The sequence below is a fragment of the Lissotriton vulgaris genome, chromosome 1_1 (assembly GCF_964263255.1).
Source record: "Lissotriton vulgaris chromosome 1_1, aLisVul1.2, whole genome shotgun sequence".
Taxonomy (NCBI): domain Eukaryota; kingdom Metazoa; phylum Chordata; class Amphibia; order Caudata; family Salamandridae; genus Lissotriton; species Lissotriton vulgaris.
The window spans coordinates 231,573,338-231,587,546 of NC_141685.1; the positions used below are offsets into that span (position 1 = coordinate 231,573,338).

Here is a 14,209-nt window from a genome sequence, read left to right on the forward strand (position 1 = left end):
CAAAGTGTCTCTCCTCACGTTCGAGCAATAAGCTCCGTCCGGCATTGTCACCTTAAATCTAACAAGTGCTAGACTTCTTGGCTCTCACGTCCACATCAAGCTATTTACGACTTTTACAAGCCCTCTAAATTACATACATTTGACTATGCTCCTTCGAACTCTTGGTCAGTCGGGTTATAATCACAAATGACCTAAACTCTTCCAGCATTCCTACAAAAACCTTCTACACAGTGTAACCTTTAACATACATTTATATATTCGTACTTTTAGCAAAGTCTTAGTTATACTTGAATACATTTTACATAGAATATATAATACATAGAATACGACTGCGTAGAGTATAACTTATGCATTCTCCTTGTTTACATCGTTATGTAAGTTCTCTTATACATTTATCCACGTTACATTTCTCTACGTCTTTCCATATAAAGTTACACACGTACACGAATTCTACTGTGCACGTTCTACATTTCTTAAGCATTTCTACACATTTCTATGTTTACTCATTATGTATACGGGCCTTCTAAATCTAATGCATGTTTAACACGTGAATACATTTACATTTCCTATACCATGTTATCACGTTAGTTGGCCTTTATGCTATTATCGTCAACTTTACATTACGATATGTGTTTCATTCCTACGTTTATAACATATACGTCTAAATATGGCTACGATATACTTTATATTCAAATTGCGCTCTCTCAGTTCCCCCCTTTGATGACTTTTAGGAGTCATCACTAAAAGCAATTTGAATACATCTTTTATACAGAACTAGTTACATCAGTTCCTCTTTTTATCGATTCAAGTGCTCTCAGACTTTTATACTGTTGATCTTGTAGAACAGCTAGTCTCCTTTCCTGGTCTCTCATCGATCTTTGTAACTGGTTCGACCTATACCACTTATACAATTTTACTAATCCTACTAATGTAATTATGCAAATTAATACTATTAATACAGGCTTTAAAATATACCAAACTATACTTTTGCCAAGATTAGCAAACCAACTTCCAACCTTTCCCACTCCATTTCCAACTTTTTCCCAAACATTTATTTTTGATAAATCTTCAATTTCTTGATGAATCTGTGTAATGTTCCGTATGACTTTCTCAAGTGGTTTTGAATTATCAGGAATATAAGTACAACATTCCTGAACTTTCAAAGTTTTACAAACTCCGCCTTCCTTTGCTAATATCACATCTAAAGCAAGTCTGTTCTGTAAAACCATTGCTCTGATCGACTGCATCTCACCTTCTACTAACATTAATGACCTTGCAGTACTGGCAGACAATCTATCCACGACTGTCGCTAACCTTCTAATTTTAACATCGTTGAGGATCAAGCCTAACAATGGAAACATCGCTCCAAATACATCTCCTACTACCTCTGCATCTCCTACTTCCCTTTTCGTTCTCGTCGAAGCCTTTCCTTCTATTATCGCCAAATCCTTTGCATGATATATTTTGGGGAAGACAATTGCCAAGTAACACGAACCATACCAATTATCAGGTAGTTTTACATAGGCATTTCTCCCACATACAAAATACACATTCGGAATAGCTTGCATCCCTTTCATAAAATCTTTCGTGTAGTACTCTAGTTTAAAAGAGTGCTCGCAACTAACTTCACCTACAAATTCACTCTCATAATACGTCTTGCTTCGAGCTAAACATAACTTTCCCTTCTGCGTTCTATCCAATGCTATTGGACCATTGCTACCTTTCTTTTTATGTGCCTTCTCTTCTTCTGTCCAGTCTATTTTCCATTGTCCTGACAATTTTAGAATCTTCTGCCTTCTGTATCGGTCATCTACTTGTGCTATAAACCTTTTCTCTACCTCTGACACTTTGCAAGTCAGATTATTTCTACGTGCATATGATGTATCTAATGTATCCCAAGGAAGAAAGAATTCAGCCAGTCTATCCTCCTTTTTGTAATAGTCCCACTTATTCATTTGCTTATAATTCGGAACTTCAGGCAGTACCGAATCATAATTTGAAAAGTAGTACTCAAATCCTTCTCTACCATAAAATATACTAAGCAGTAAACTACATGTTATCCCATAAGTCAATGGGAGATGGTGATATCTAATGCCTTCGTCTACAGAAGCCGGCAATTGCATACAAACGTAGCAATCTTTGGCCTCCATGGCATCGATATACTCATATAACAGTTTAGCGTATGCGTTTGACCTGAAATTTCCCTGTGACTCGTCTACGTGTAATCTACGAGCTTCATCTGCAAGTAACGCCTTTTCACGTATAACAGTGCTCTCCTCCTTCTTTCCCACAAGAGCGGGTTTCAAAGTCGTTACAGTTTTTACATTCGCTATTTCTTTATCTTTCTCCTGTCCTATTATGTAAGATATTGTCACTACTGTAATTATGAGAAATATCACTACTGCTATAAGTGTACCTACTATACATCTAGCTTTTCTGTTTGGGTTGCCGTCCTCCATGTCATCAAACAGCGTACCTCGTTCTCTAGCAAATGGTTTCCTTTCCAGTCTTTGGTTGCTTGGTTGCTTTCTCAGTCTTTAAAGTGCTTTTTATCTATAAAGTCTCTTTTTCACAAAAATGCCTTTTCTCTCTTAGCAGCAGACAACCCTAGCCCTTCTCCGTCCTCTAAATGTAATCCCTAATTTTATTCTTCTTTCCACTCGGCGCTAGGTTATCTTCTTCTTTATAACTTATATACAAAGTCTTTAAGTATCAACAATTATTCTCGTACCTGCAGCTCTTGCAACAAGTTCCAACAATTCAAACCGAATGACTTCATCTTCTTCCTCTGATATTTGATGACCAAATGTTGGAAATTGTAATCTGTTCAACACTAAATCTGTAATCCGACTCAAGTATGGGGGTATGGGAAGTGTGAAAGTCAGTAACCCCTCAGTCTCGAGTCCAGGCGTCAACATCCATATCTCCACTGCCACAAATGGATCGAGATCGATTACTTTCACGCTCTTCACTCTCCCAGATTTCTGTCCCCAAGACATCTGCTAGATAAGTCCACTCTGGGGTGGCGTACCTTCTGCAGGGCACGCGTATCCTTCTCGATCTTCGTGGACTCTCAGTTCCTGAGTCTGTCGTTTCTTCCTCCTGATCCGATTCTTCAGCGATCGGAACAAGGGTTCTTTCTTTCTTTTCTTCCGAATTTGGCCTTTTCCTTCCCTCCGGCCAACTGGCTTCGTCACTCTTTGTCTTTCCGCTCCTTATTCTAGGACCTGTCTCTTGGTCACTCTCAGTTTGTTCAATATCTGTGTCGGACTCCCAATTACTTTCTTCTCCTGAGGCGACTTCGGTCCCGCTAGTGTCCTGACCTTCGTCGTCCTGTTCCAACACAGTTTCAGTTTCTTCGATCACCTCCCCAGCTTGGTTTTCCCCCTCTATGACTTCTCCGCTTCCCGCTGGATTCTCATCCGAGAGAGGAGCTGTTTCTTCTGGAGGTGTTGGCACTCTTCGGGTGTGTGAGGCATGTATCCAGTTTGGCAGACCTCCACACTTCACTGCGGTATTCGTTACAAGTATGACTTGAAATGGTCCTCGCCAACGCACGTCTAAGCAGTTCTTCCTGACGTGCTTCTTCACCAGGACCCAGTCTCCTGGACTCAGGTCATGACACAAGTCCTGTACTGATGGAACCTCTGCAGCCTGGACCTGGAGGGACACAGAATTAACGGCATCAGATAGTCCCTTGCAGTAGTCCAAGATAAAATCGTCTGTGATGTTCACTAGCGCTGCAGTCGGAACCGATGGCAACCTCATAGCTCTCCCCATTAGCACTTCGTGTGGAGAGAGGCCTGTCCTTCTATCAGGTGTGCTACGTATGCTCATAAGAACTACTGGAAGTGCGTCTGGCCAACTCAGGGATGTCGATGAACAAACTTTAGCCAGTCTGGACTTGATGGTACTGTTAATTTGTTCTACAATCCCTGAAGCTTCTGGTCGATAGCTGCAGTGTAACTTCTGATCGATATTCAAAGCTGAACACAGCATCTTCACCACTTCGCTATTAAAATGAGTTCCTCTGTCCGATTCCAAAGAGGATGGCACCCCAAACCTCGGTATCAACTCTCTAAGTAACAATTTTGCTACTGTAAGTGTATCGCACCTACGTGTAGGGTAAGCCTCAACCCATCTAGAAAATATGCAGATAATCACTAAAACGTATCTGAGTCTGTTGCACGGAGGCATTTCTATAAAGTCAATCTGCATCCTATTGAAAGGCCCCCCAGACCTCCCAATGTGACTCAATGTAACTGGTGTTCTCTTTCCCACATTTAGTTGCTGACAGATCGCACATCGCTGACACACTGCTTCTGCCGCTACTCTAAACTTAGGATTGAACCACGTCTGTCTGAATACTCTCACCATAGCATCTCTTCCTATGTGTGCTGATCCATGCAATTTCCTTGCCATTGGACTAACTGACACTGGTTCGGTCAGGGGATTCGTCATCCTTTTGTTCGCGACTCCTACCACCTGAACCATTTCTCCTGATATTGGCAGACCTGGGACTACCGCGGATCTCAACGTGGATCGAGTGGCCCCCGTATCCACCAGAAAGGTTGTAGGACATCCCGCTATTTCAGCCTCTACGTATGGTCCTCTCTGATCTACTTCCAAGGCGGCTCCTAGAGTACAATCTTCCTCCCTATTCGCCCGCTGCCCTGTAAGTGGATCAACGTAGTAGCATTCCTCTCCTCCTACAAACAATGGCATCTGTCTGTAGGTTTTCCCTCCGTTTGAGATGCGAGGTGGTTGAGGAAACGGGGCTCGAGGAGTCTGAGTCCCCCCTTTGACAAACTTGCCCTTCGGGACTGTGGCTCCCTTAACCACGTTGTTCTGAACCTCTTCCTCCTCCTGCTCTAATTCCCCTGACTCAACATTGTAAGGACACTCGCGTCGCCAGTGTCCCACCTCGTTACACTGATGGCATCTCGTCGTCTTTTTCAGTGTCGCGATATCCATTCTCGGTCTCGGTCTTTCTTCCTCATCTCTGCTCTGATTATTCTGTTTCTTCGCCTGCGTTCCTGTTCCCTGTTGCCGCGGTTTATCCTTTCCAGCAGCTTGCATTTGCACTAGCATTAACTTTTCTTTAAGCTTCTTTGCCTTAGAGTCTATCTCATCACTACAGTACCTTGCATACCTCAGAATTTCATCTAAAGGTTTGTTCTGCCAACAGATCAGATGCTGTTGGATCATTAGGCATATTTCTGGTCTCAATCCGAGGACAAACTTCGAAACAAACTGTCCAATGTCCTTAGGATCCATTACATCTAACCCGCTGTACTGCTTGAATGCTTTCAGTAATCTCTCATAGAACTCATGAACTGTCTCTTTCGGTTCCTGAGTAGTTCGATCTATCTTAACCCAGTCTATGTCTTGCACCGGCACTTTATCTTTTAGCCATGTTATTACTCTCTCGTATTTTTCCATGACTCTAACTGATGGACCATTCGTCCGGGTATCCCTCGGAGGCTCACAATTAGGCCATTCAACACTAAGCTTGCACGCCGTCCACAAATCTCCGGGTAATACGATATCGAACAGTGTGTTCAAATCGATCTACAGTACCTTCGAGATCTTCACGAATCTTTCTACCTGTTTGTACCACTCGACGGGATTATCTCTAAGCTTTGGGAAGGAATTGGTAAATGCCGCCAAATCCCCCCTACTCCAGGGCACGTGAACGTAGCTTCCATTCGCGATTTCTCGCAAAGGGAAGGCTTCCATTCGCATCAAGTCTGCGTCCTGGGACCTCCCAAGTGCGCTCCGTCTGACAGAGCCCTTCTTGGACCATCTTTCCTCCCATCTATCCAGATCTCTCCATATTCTGATACTTAAAATCAATTCCCTTATGTGTACCTTCAGCGCGATCGTTCTACGCTCATCCAGATCCCGATCTGTGCAAGTTAGCCTATGGTTACTCTGTAAAGCCTTAGTTCGCGACAGGTCTACAATGTACCTGTTTGCCAAATTAGATAGGTTCTCATTAGCTGACCTCGCTCTACGAGTAATATCCTTGGATAAGAACAGTATTTCATCTGGTGTATACAAGTCTAATCTCTCTAGTGACACTGTACCATCAATTATTTCATCCAAATCTGACTTCAAACTCATTACGTCAAGTCGTTTTGCTTTTATTTCAGCTCTCAGCATTTCAGTTCTGTGTTGTTCTCTCATATCCCTCTCACCTCCACTATGCGCCCTACGCCTGAGCACAGGTGAGTTATGAGGAGTCTTCCTTCCTTCTCTTCGTTCCCACCCCTCTAGATCCCAAGCCTTTCCATCTTCACGTGGGGTATGGTGGAATAATGCTCCGTCCCCCAACCCTACGTTCCGACTTTTCGGCTCGGTTTCTCCAGATGTGAGACAGGATCCACCGTTCTGTTCTAACCCACCGTAACTCGCTTGTTGTCTGGTGTCGCTTAATAAACGATAAGGTCCTTCACGGCCCTCCATGTTCCCGTGATCTCTTTCGCGATCACCGGATGGATGGCGAGACGTTTCGCGACTCCCTATGTTCTCCTGACTCTGCCCACTATCACCGGATGCATGTCGAGACGCTTCGCGACTCTCCATGTTTCCGTGACTCCAGTGTCTCACTTCCTCACCTGGGGCATGGTGTGTGCACCTAAAGGTATTCCGGTACTCCTGTGTCCTACGTTCCCCTTCACTGAAGGTGACGCGAGGCACTTCGCCACACCCTGCACTCCTGTCATCGCACATTTGTCTATTGCCGCTAATGGTAGGACAAGTATCTCTTCTGCTTTCTTGACTTCCTCTCTCCCACTCGGGGCTGCTTTCGCCAGCTCCACAATGAGAGAGAATCCTGTTGTCCTCTTCTCTCCACTCAGGTCCCGTTTCTAAACTCCTACCCCGAGCCTCTTCGACAGTTTCCCATTCTTTCAAATATTCTCTTAACTCCTTAAAAGACTTCGGTTTAGGACCTCTCAAATCCATTGGCCCTCTTTGACCTCCCTGTTCTATCCTGGGACCCGTTGCGGAATCTAATGGGGTACTCCGACTTATTGGTGCTCGTATTTGCCTGTGGGGATTCATTGTGGCATTCCTATTCTCCCCTTCTGCTCTTTCACTGTCCCATCGTGCCTGTTCATCCTGCTGAACCCCTTCTGGGTTATAGATTGACACAATAGGGCCTATGGTAACCGGAACCTGCAAGGCGTCCGGCATTTGGTACGACCTAGCGCATTGCGTCTCTGGCACCTTCTGGACCACAAATCTTCCCACTACTCTCTGTTCAGAACTAGTTTGGGGTATTTCCTCAGTCTTGTTAGCGTCCCACTCTGTTACTGGGATCGATTTATATTCCCCCCACCTAGCTCCGTCTGCTTGCGGTAATATGGGACTCGCAAGTTCACCGCTGTATGGAGGTGGTCTATCTGTTAATAACCTCTCTATTAGATCCTCCTCCGACTCGCTTTCCTCATCTTCTTGTTCTAGAGGTTTCCTTTCCCCCGTAGCCTCTATCATGGTGAACAGTTTGTCCGCTTCTATCTTTTGTACTCTCCATTTCTTAGCTTCTTCATCCCATTTGGCATCCTGTACTGCCTTTACTGATCGTCTCACTCTCTCTTGGCGCCTCTTTACGCCCCTTTCGTGTGCTGTTCTAAACCACACACCAAGTGCTTCAAATTGTGTTGGCCTCGGTAGAGGTCTTGTTGAAAGCATTGTCGCTTTCAGCTGGTTCAACACGTCTAGTTTAAACGTTCCGAATCTCGGAAACGCCAGTTCTTTATGCCCTTCAGTTAGCCTGTGCCACTCGGAAATCCACAGTATCGAGTGTAAGCCTACATTTACTGCCATATAATAAGCTGGTGTGCCCTCTGGTGGAGCTTCTTCTCCGGCATATAAATTTCTCCTTTTTCTTTTAAAGATTTTTCCTAAACCCTTGAAACACTTCATTTTGATCCTTGCTAATTCTCTTCCTTATTTACGTCTTGATGACTACCACCAATCCCTGTGCGACTCTCGCTTAACCGCCTATCCCAGCACGGTTCTACGCTGACTGACCAATCTCAGCGCGGCTCTACGCTGACGTCACTTGTCTCTTCTTCAGCAGCTTCCCTCGTTTCTCAACTCGTCTCACGATCTCACATGCGTTTTCATTCATACACTGAAAAATGACTACTTCCGTCCAAGCGATCACTTTTCTCTGACTGTACGGCCACAGTCTAACTGTAATTGCTACCTCAACTGGCACAGCGTCTTTCCTCTTACGGTCGGACACTTGCCTCAACTGATAGGTTACTTACACACAGTAAACGTACGACCAGCGTCCGCTACCCATTCACTCACACATACGCTCCCCCTATCATCGGTCTGTCGGGAAATCAATGGTACCTCATGACCCCCTTTCAATGGTAGACAAATTACTCTGGGTGTTCGATACACCCGAACCACTTAAGTCCCCTGGACATAAGATTTCATCCGGTTGCGCGCGCTCACAACCTTCCCCCAATCACACTACAGGCATTCAACTCCGCTTGACATCACAACACAGGAACAACATAAAACACCGCAATCTTACAACGCATGACCCTTATACTCACTCTCGACCGACTCTGCTGCTTTTCTCTCGACGCACCGTCAGCACCGTCTCCAGCTGCAATTCTTCTTCTGGTCGTCGATGACTAGGGACCTTGGGGTAAATTAACCTGGCCTAGGTCGTCTTCCTCAAGAAGATAACCATCATACTCTGCTACCAACTGCGGGGAATGAGATTTTGATATCAATTTTTGATTATGATCAATTTAATAATTTATCTCATTCGTCAATTTCGGACCGAGTTATATCTGTCATTGAGTAAAAGACAACCCCCGCATAGGTTAGACAAACCCCATTAACTGACGCCACTCCGAAGAACCACTTACAACTGATAAAGTTTAAGAGTTTTTATATGAAGTAATTTTGAATGCAATACAATCCACTCAGGATAAAATCTCAAAGTATACAAATGACAAAATCAGTTATAATATCAGCAACTTAAGCTTTGATGTGAAGTGGTTCCTTCTGCGTCACCTGCAGTAAGATAAAATAACCAAGTTAAAACTGTCCCTACTCTATGCTACGTGACATCCCTACTTCGCAAGTTTCTTCCCTAAAAAGGTGTCAGCAGTTTGACTTCCAAAGAAGTTCAAACTCTCTTAGCCTCTAAAAGAATCTTAAGTTTCAGAAGCAGTACCCTATCTGCCTACCCATCCGCTCTCTCTAAGGGTCCTCGGCCTACTGCTCCCTTGCACTCTGATCTCTCAGCGCATCTGCTCAAGGCATCTACCCTTGCCTTCGCTCTCGCCTTAGCCTAATGCTAATTGCTCTCCTCCCCGGGGTGCTGTCCCTAAAATACACAATCACAGTGTGGGTGGAACGCCCCTTGACGCCCACCACGGACTTTCCCCGATGATGTCAGCTTCCTGCTTCTTCCATTGGTCCATTCCTTGCGTCGTTCGTTAAGTTGACCCTTCTCCTTAGATGTCATCTTCATCATCTCGCTGGCTACCTTCATTGACACTTTTAGCGCAAAAGTCAAACGACCTTAGACAAAACTTCAACTCCATGTCGCTTAACTTGACCCTTCTAGGTCCTGTGAATGGTCTTGTCAAAACATGGTTCACATTCAAAGTGTCTCTCCTCACGTTCGAGCAATAAGCTCCGTCCGGCATTGTCACCTTAAATCTAACAAGTGCTAGACTTCTTGGCTCTCACGTCCACATCAAGCTATTTACGACTTTTACAAGCCCTCTAAATTACATACATTTGACTATGCTCCTTCGAACTCTTGGTCAGTCGGGTTATAATCACAAATGACCTAAACTCTTCCAGCATTCCTACAAAAACCTTCTACACAGTGTAACCTTTAACATACATTTATATATTCGTACTTTTAGCAAAGTCTTAGTTATACTTGAATACATTTTACATAGAATATATAATACATAGAATACGACTGCGTAGAGTATAACTTATGCATTCTCCTTGTTTACATCGTTATGTAAGTTCTCTTATACATTTATCCACGTTACATTTCTCTACGTCTTTCCATATAAAGTTACACACGTACACGAATTCTACTGTGCACGTTCTACATTTCTTAAGCATTTCTACACATTTCTATGTTTACTCATTATGTATACGGGCCTTCTAAATCTAATGCATGTTTAACACGTGAATACATTTACATTTCCTATACCATGTTATCACGTTAGTTGGCCTTTATGCTATTATCGTCAACTTTACATTACGATATGTGTTTCATTCCTACGTTTATAACATATACGTCTAAATATGGCTACGATATACTTTATATTCAAATTGCGCTCTCTCAGGAGTTATTGCAGATCTAATGCAAGATTAATCTCCATATTATGAGAGTCAATGCAATATTCAGGCAAAACTTACTCTTTTTCGCCCAACATGGGGCTCGAACACACAACCCTGAGATTAAGAGTCTCATGCTCTACCGACTGAGCTAGCCGGGGTCCCTCCTTAACACAGTATGCAGACCAATACCTTTTTGTGATGAAAATCAAATCCTGGATATTCCTCTACTCTTGTTTTGCAAGGAAAGCCAGATTTATACATCCTTCAGAGGACAGAGGGTCAAAAAAAATAAGAGAAAATTAAAATGGAAGTTGTGAGAACTTCATTTTGAGATTGCATAAGAATTCAAATTCCTCTCACATGCTAAAGAATACCTGAACCCTTTTGATTAAACCACTTTAGTTGTTATAATGAGACCATATTTGAAAGCCATCTGTGATTTTTCTGTTCTTACTCTGCAATGACCTTGGCAATGACAAGTTAAAAATAAAATGTATGCAAATTTTATAATGGAGAATGCGGGCATCGATCCCGCTACCTCTCGCATGCTAAGCGAGCGCTCTACCATTTGAGCTAATTCCCCTGTGTGTTTAATCTGCATAACATGAAAAAAGTAACCTCACTGCCTTCCACACTTTATTTGAAGTCCAATTGCCCATAACAGTGTTCAGTTCACTCCTAACTTATGCCTTACCTTCACTTATGGGATGTTTTACAGTTCAGGTTGGCCTGTTTACTACTCGAATATGAGTGATATTGTGGTGTGTTCATCTAGACTCATACCCTAGCTAATCTTGAAGTTAAATTTCCCACCAATGAGAAACCAAGGGAGATACCATTTTTGATAGTTATTGCATGTCTAATGCAAGAATATTCACCAGATTATGAGAGTCAATGCAATAATCCAGCAAAAATTACTCATTTTCGCCCAACGTGGGGCTCAAACCCATGACCCTGAGATTAAGAGTCTCATGCTCTACCGACTAAGCTAGCCGGGCTCCCACTTCAAGATGGTATGCAGACTAATCATTTTTTATGAAGGAAATCCATTCCTGGACAATTTTTGGGAGTTATTGCAGGTCTAATGCAAGATTAATCTCCATATTATGAGAGTCAATGCAATATTCAGGCAAAAATTACTCGTGTTCGCCCAACATGGGGCTCGAACCCACGACCCTGAGATTAAGAGTCTCATGCTCTACCGACTGAGCTAGCCGGGTTCCCTCCTTAAGACAGTATGCAGACCAATCCCTTTTTGTGAAGAAAATCAAATCCTGGATATTCCTCTACTCTTGTTTTGCAAGGAAAGCCAGATTTATACATCCTTCAGAGGACAGAGTGTCAAAAAAAAATAAGAGAAAATGAAAACGGAAGTTGTGAGAACTTCATTTTGAGATTGCATAAGAATTCAAATTCCTCTCACATGCTAAAGAATACCTGAACCCTTTTGATTAAACCACTTTAGTTGTTATAATGAGACCATATTTGAAAGCCATCTGTGATTTTTCTGTTCTTAATCTGCAATGACCTTGGCAATGACAAGTTAAAAATAAAATGTATGCAAATTTTATAATGGAGAATGCGGGCATCGATCCCGCTACCTCTCGCATGCTAAGCGAGCGCTCTACCATTTGAGCTAATTCCCCTGTGTGTTTAATCTGCATAACATTAAAAAAGTAACCTCACTGCCTTCCACACATTATTTGAAGTCCAATTGCCCATAACAGTGTTCAGTTCACTCCTAACTTATGCCTTACCTTCACTTATGGGATGTTTTACAGTTCAGGTTGGCCTGTTTACTACTCGAATATGAGTGATATTGTGGTGTGTTCATCTAGACTCATACCCTAGCTAATCTTGAAGTTAAATTTCCCACCAATGAGAAACCAAGGGTGATACCATTTTTGATAGTTATTGCATGTCTAATGCAAGAATATTCACCAGATTATGAGAGTCAATGCAATAATCCAGCAAAAATGACTCATTTTTGCCCAACGTGGGGCTCAAACCCACGACCCTGAGATTAAGAGTCTCATGCTCTACCGACTGAGCTAGCCGGGCTCCCACTTCAAGATGGTATGCAGACTAATTATTTTTTATGAAGGAAATCCATTCCTGGACAATTTTTGGGAGTTATTGCAGGTCTAATGCAAGATTAATCTCCATATTATGAGAGTCAATGCAATATTCAGGCAAAAATTACTCGTTTTCGCCCAACGTGGGGCTCGAACCCACGACCCTGAGATTAAGAGTCTCATGCTCTACCGACTGAGCTAGCCGGGTTCCCTCCTTAAGACATTATGCAGACCAATCCCTTTTTGTGAAGAAAATCAAATCCTGGATATTCCTCTACTCTTGTTTTGCAAGGAAAGCCAGATTTATACATCCTTCAGAGGACAGAGTGTCAAAAAAAATAAGAGAAAATGAAAACGGAAGTTGTGAGAACTTCATTTTGAAATTGCATAAGAATTCAAATTCCTCTCACATGCTAAAGAATACCAGAACCCTTTTGATTAAACCACTTTAGTTGTTATAATGAGACCATATTTGAAAGCCATCTGTGATTTTTCTGTTCTTACTCTGCAATGACTTTGGCAATGACAAGTTAAAAATAAAATGTATGCAAATTTTATAATGGAGAATGCGGGCATCGATCCCGCGACCTCTCGCATGCTAAGCGAGCGCTCTACCATTTGAGCTAATTCCCCTGTGTGTTTAATCTGCATAACATGAAAAAAGTAACCTCGCTGCCTTCCACACTTTATTTGAAGTCCAATTGCCCATAACAGTGTTCAGTTCACTCCTAACTTATGCCTTACCTCCACTTATGGGATGTTTTACAGTTCAGGTTGGCCTGTTTACTACTCGAATATGAGTGATATTGTGGTGTGTTCATCTAGACTCATACCCTACCTAATCTTGAAGTTAAATTTCCCACCAATGAGAAACCAAGGGAGATACCATTTTTGATAGTTATTGCATGGCTAATGCAAGAATAATCACCAGATTATGGGAGTCCAGCAAAAATTACTAATTTTCGCCCAATGTGGGGCTCGAACCCACGACCCTGAGATTAAGAGTCTCATGCTCTACCGACTGAGCTAGCCGGGCTCCCAACTTCAAGATGGTATGCAGACTAATCATTTTTTATGAAGGAAATCCATTCCTGGACAATTTTTGGGAGTTATTGCATGTCTAATGCAAGATTAATATCCATATTATGAGAGTCAATGCAATATTCAGGCAAAAATTACTCGTTTTCGCCCAACGTGGGGCTCGAACCCACGACCCTGAGATTAAGAGTCTCATGCTCTACCGACTGAGCTAGCCGGGCTCCCTCCTTAAGACAGTATGCAGACCAATCCCTTTTTGTGAAGAAAATCAAATCCTGGATATTCCTCTACTCTTGTTTTGCAAGGAAAGCCAGATTTATACATCCTTCAGAGGACAGAGTGTCAAAAAAAATAGGAGAAAATGAAAACGGAAGTTGTGAGAACTTCATTTTGAGATTGCATGAGAATTCAAATTCCTCTCACATGCTAAAGAATACCTGAACCCTTTTGATTAAACCACTTTAGTTGTTATAATGAGACCATATTTGAAAGCCATCTGTGATTTTTCTGTTCTTACTCTGCAATGACCTTGGCAATGACAAGTTAAAAATAAAATGTATGCAAATTTTATAATGGAGAATGCGGGCATTGATCCCGCTAACTCTCGCATGCTAAGCGAGCGCTCTACCATTTGAGCTAATTCCCCTGTGTGTTTAATTTGCATAACATGAAAAAAGTAACCTCACTGCCTTCCACACTTTATTTGAAGTCCAATTGCCCATAACAGTGTTCAGTTCACTCCTAACTTA

General features: G+C 42.6%; 4 non-coding genes across 4 annotated transcripts; all 4 read right to left on the minus strand.

Moving 5' to 3' along the window:
* Nucleotides 1-10,857: 10,857 nt before the first annotated feature.
* TRNAA-AGC (transfer RNA alanine (anticodon AGC)) lies at nucleotides 10,858-10,930 on the minus strand. Its single transcript has one exon. It is a non-coding gene; the product is annotated as a tRNA-Ala (tRNA).
* Nucleotides 10,931-11,920: 990 nt separating this feature from the next.
* TRNAA-AGC (transfer RNA alanine (anticodon AGC)) lies at nucleotides 11,921-11,993 on the minus strand. Its single transcript has one exon. It is a non-coding gene; the product is annotated as a tRNA-Ala (tRNA).
* Nucleotides 11,994-12,982: 989 nt separating this feature from the next.
* TRNAA-AGC (transfer RNA alanine (anticodon AGC)) lies at nucleotides 12,983-13,055 on the minus strand. Its single transcript has one exon. It is a non-coding gene; the product is annotated as a tRNA-Ala (tRNA).
* A 553-nt stretch (nucleotides 13,056-13,608) lies between these two features.
* On the minus strand, nucleotides 13,609-13,681 carry TRNAK-CUU (transfer RNA lysine (anticodon CUU)). The gene has a single exon. It is a non-coding gene; the product is annotated as a tRNA-Lys (tRNA).
* Nucleotides 13,682-14,209: the final 528 nt, after the last annotated feature.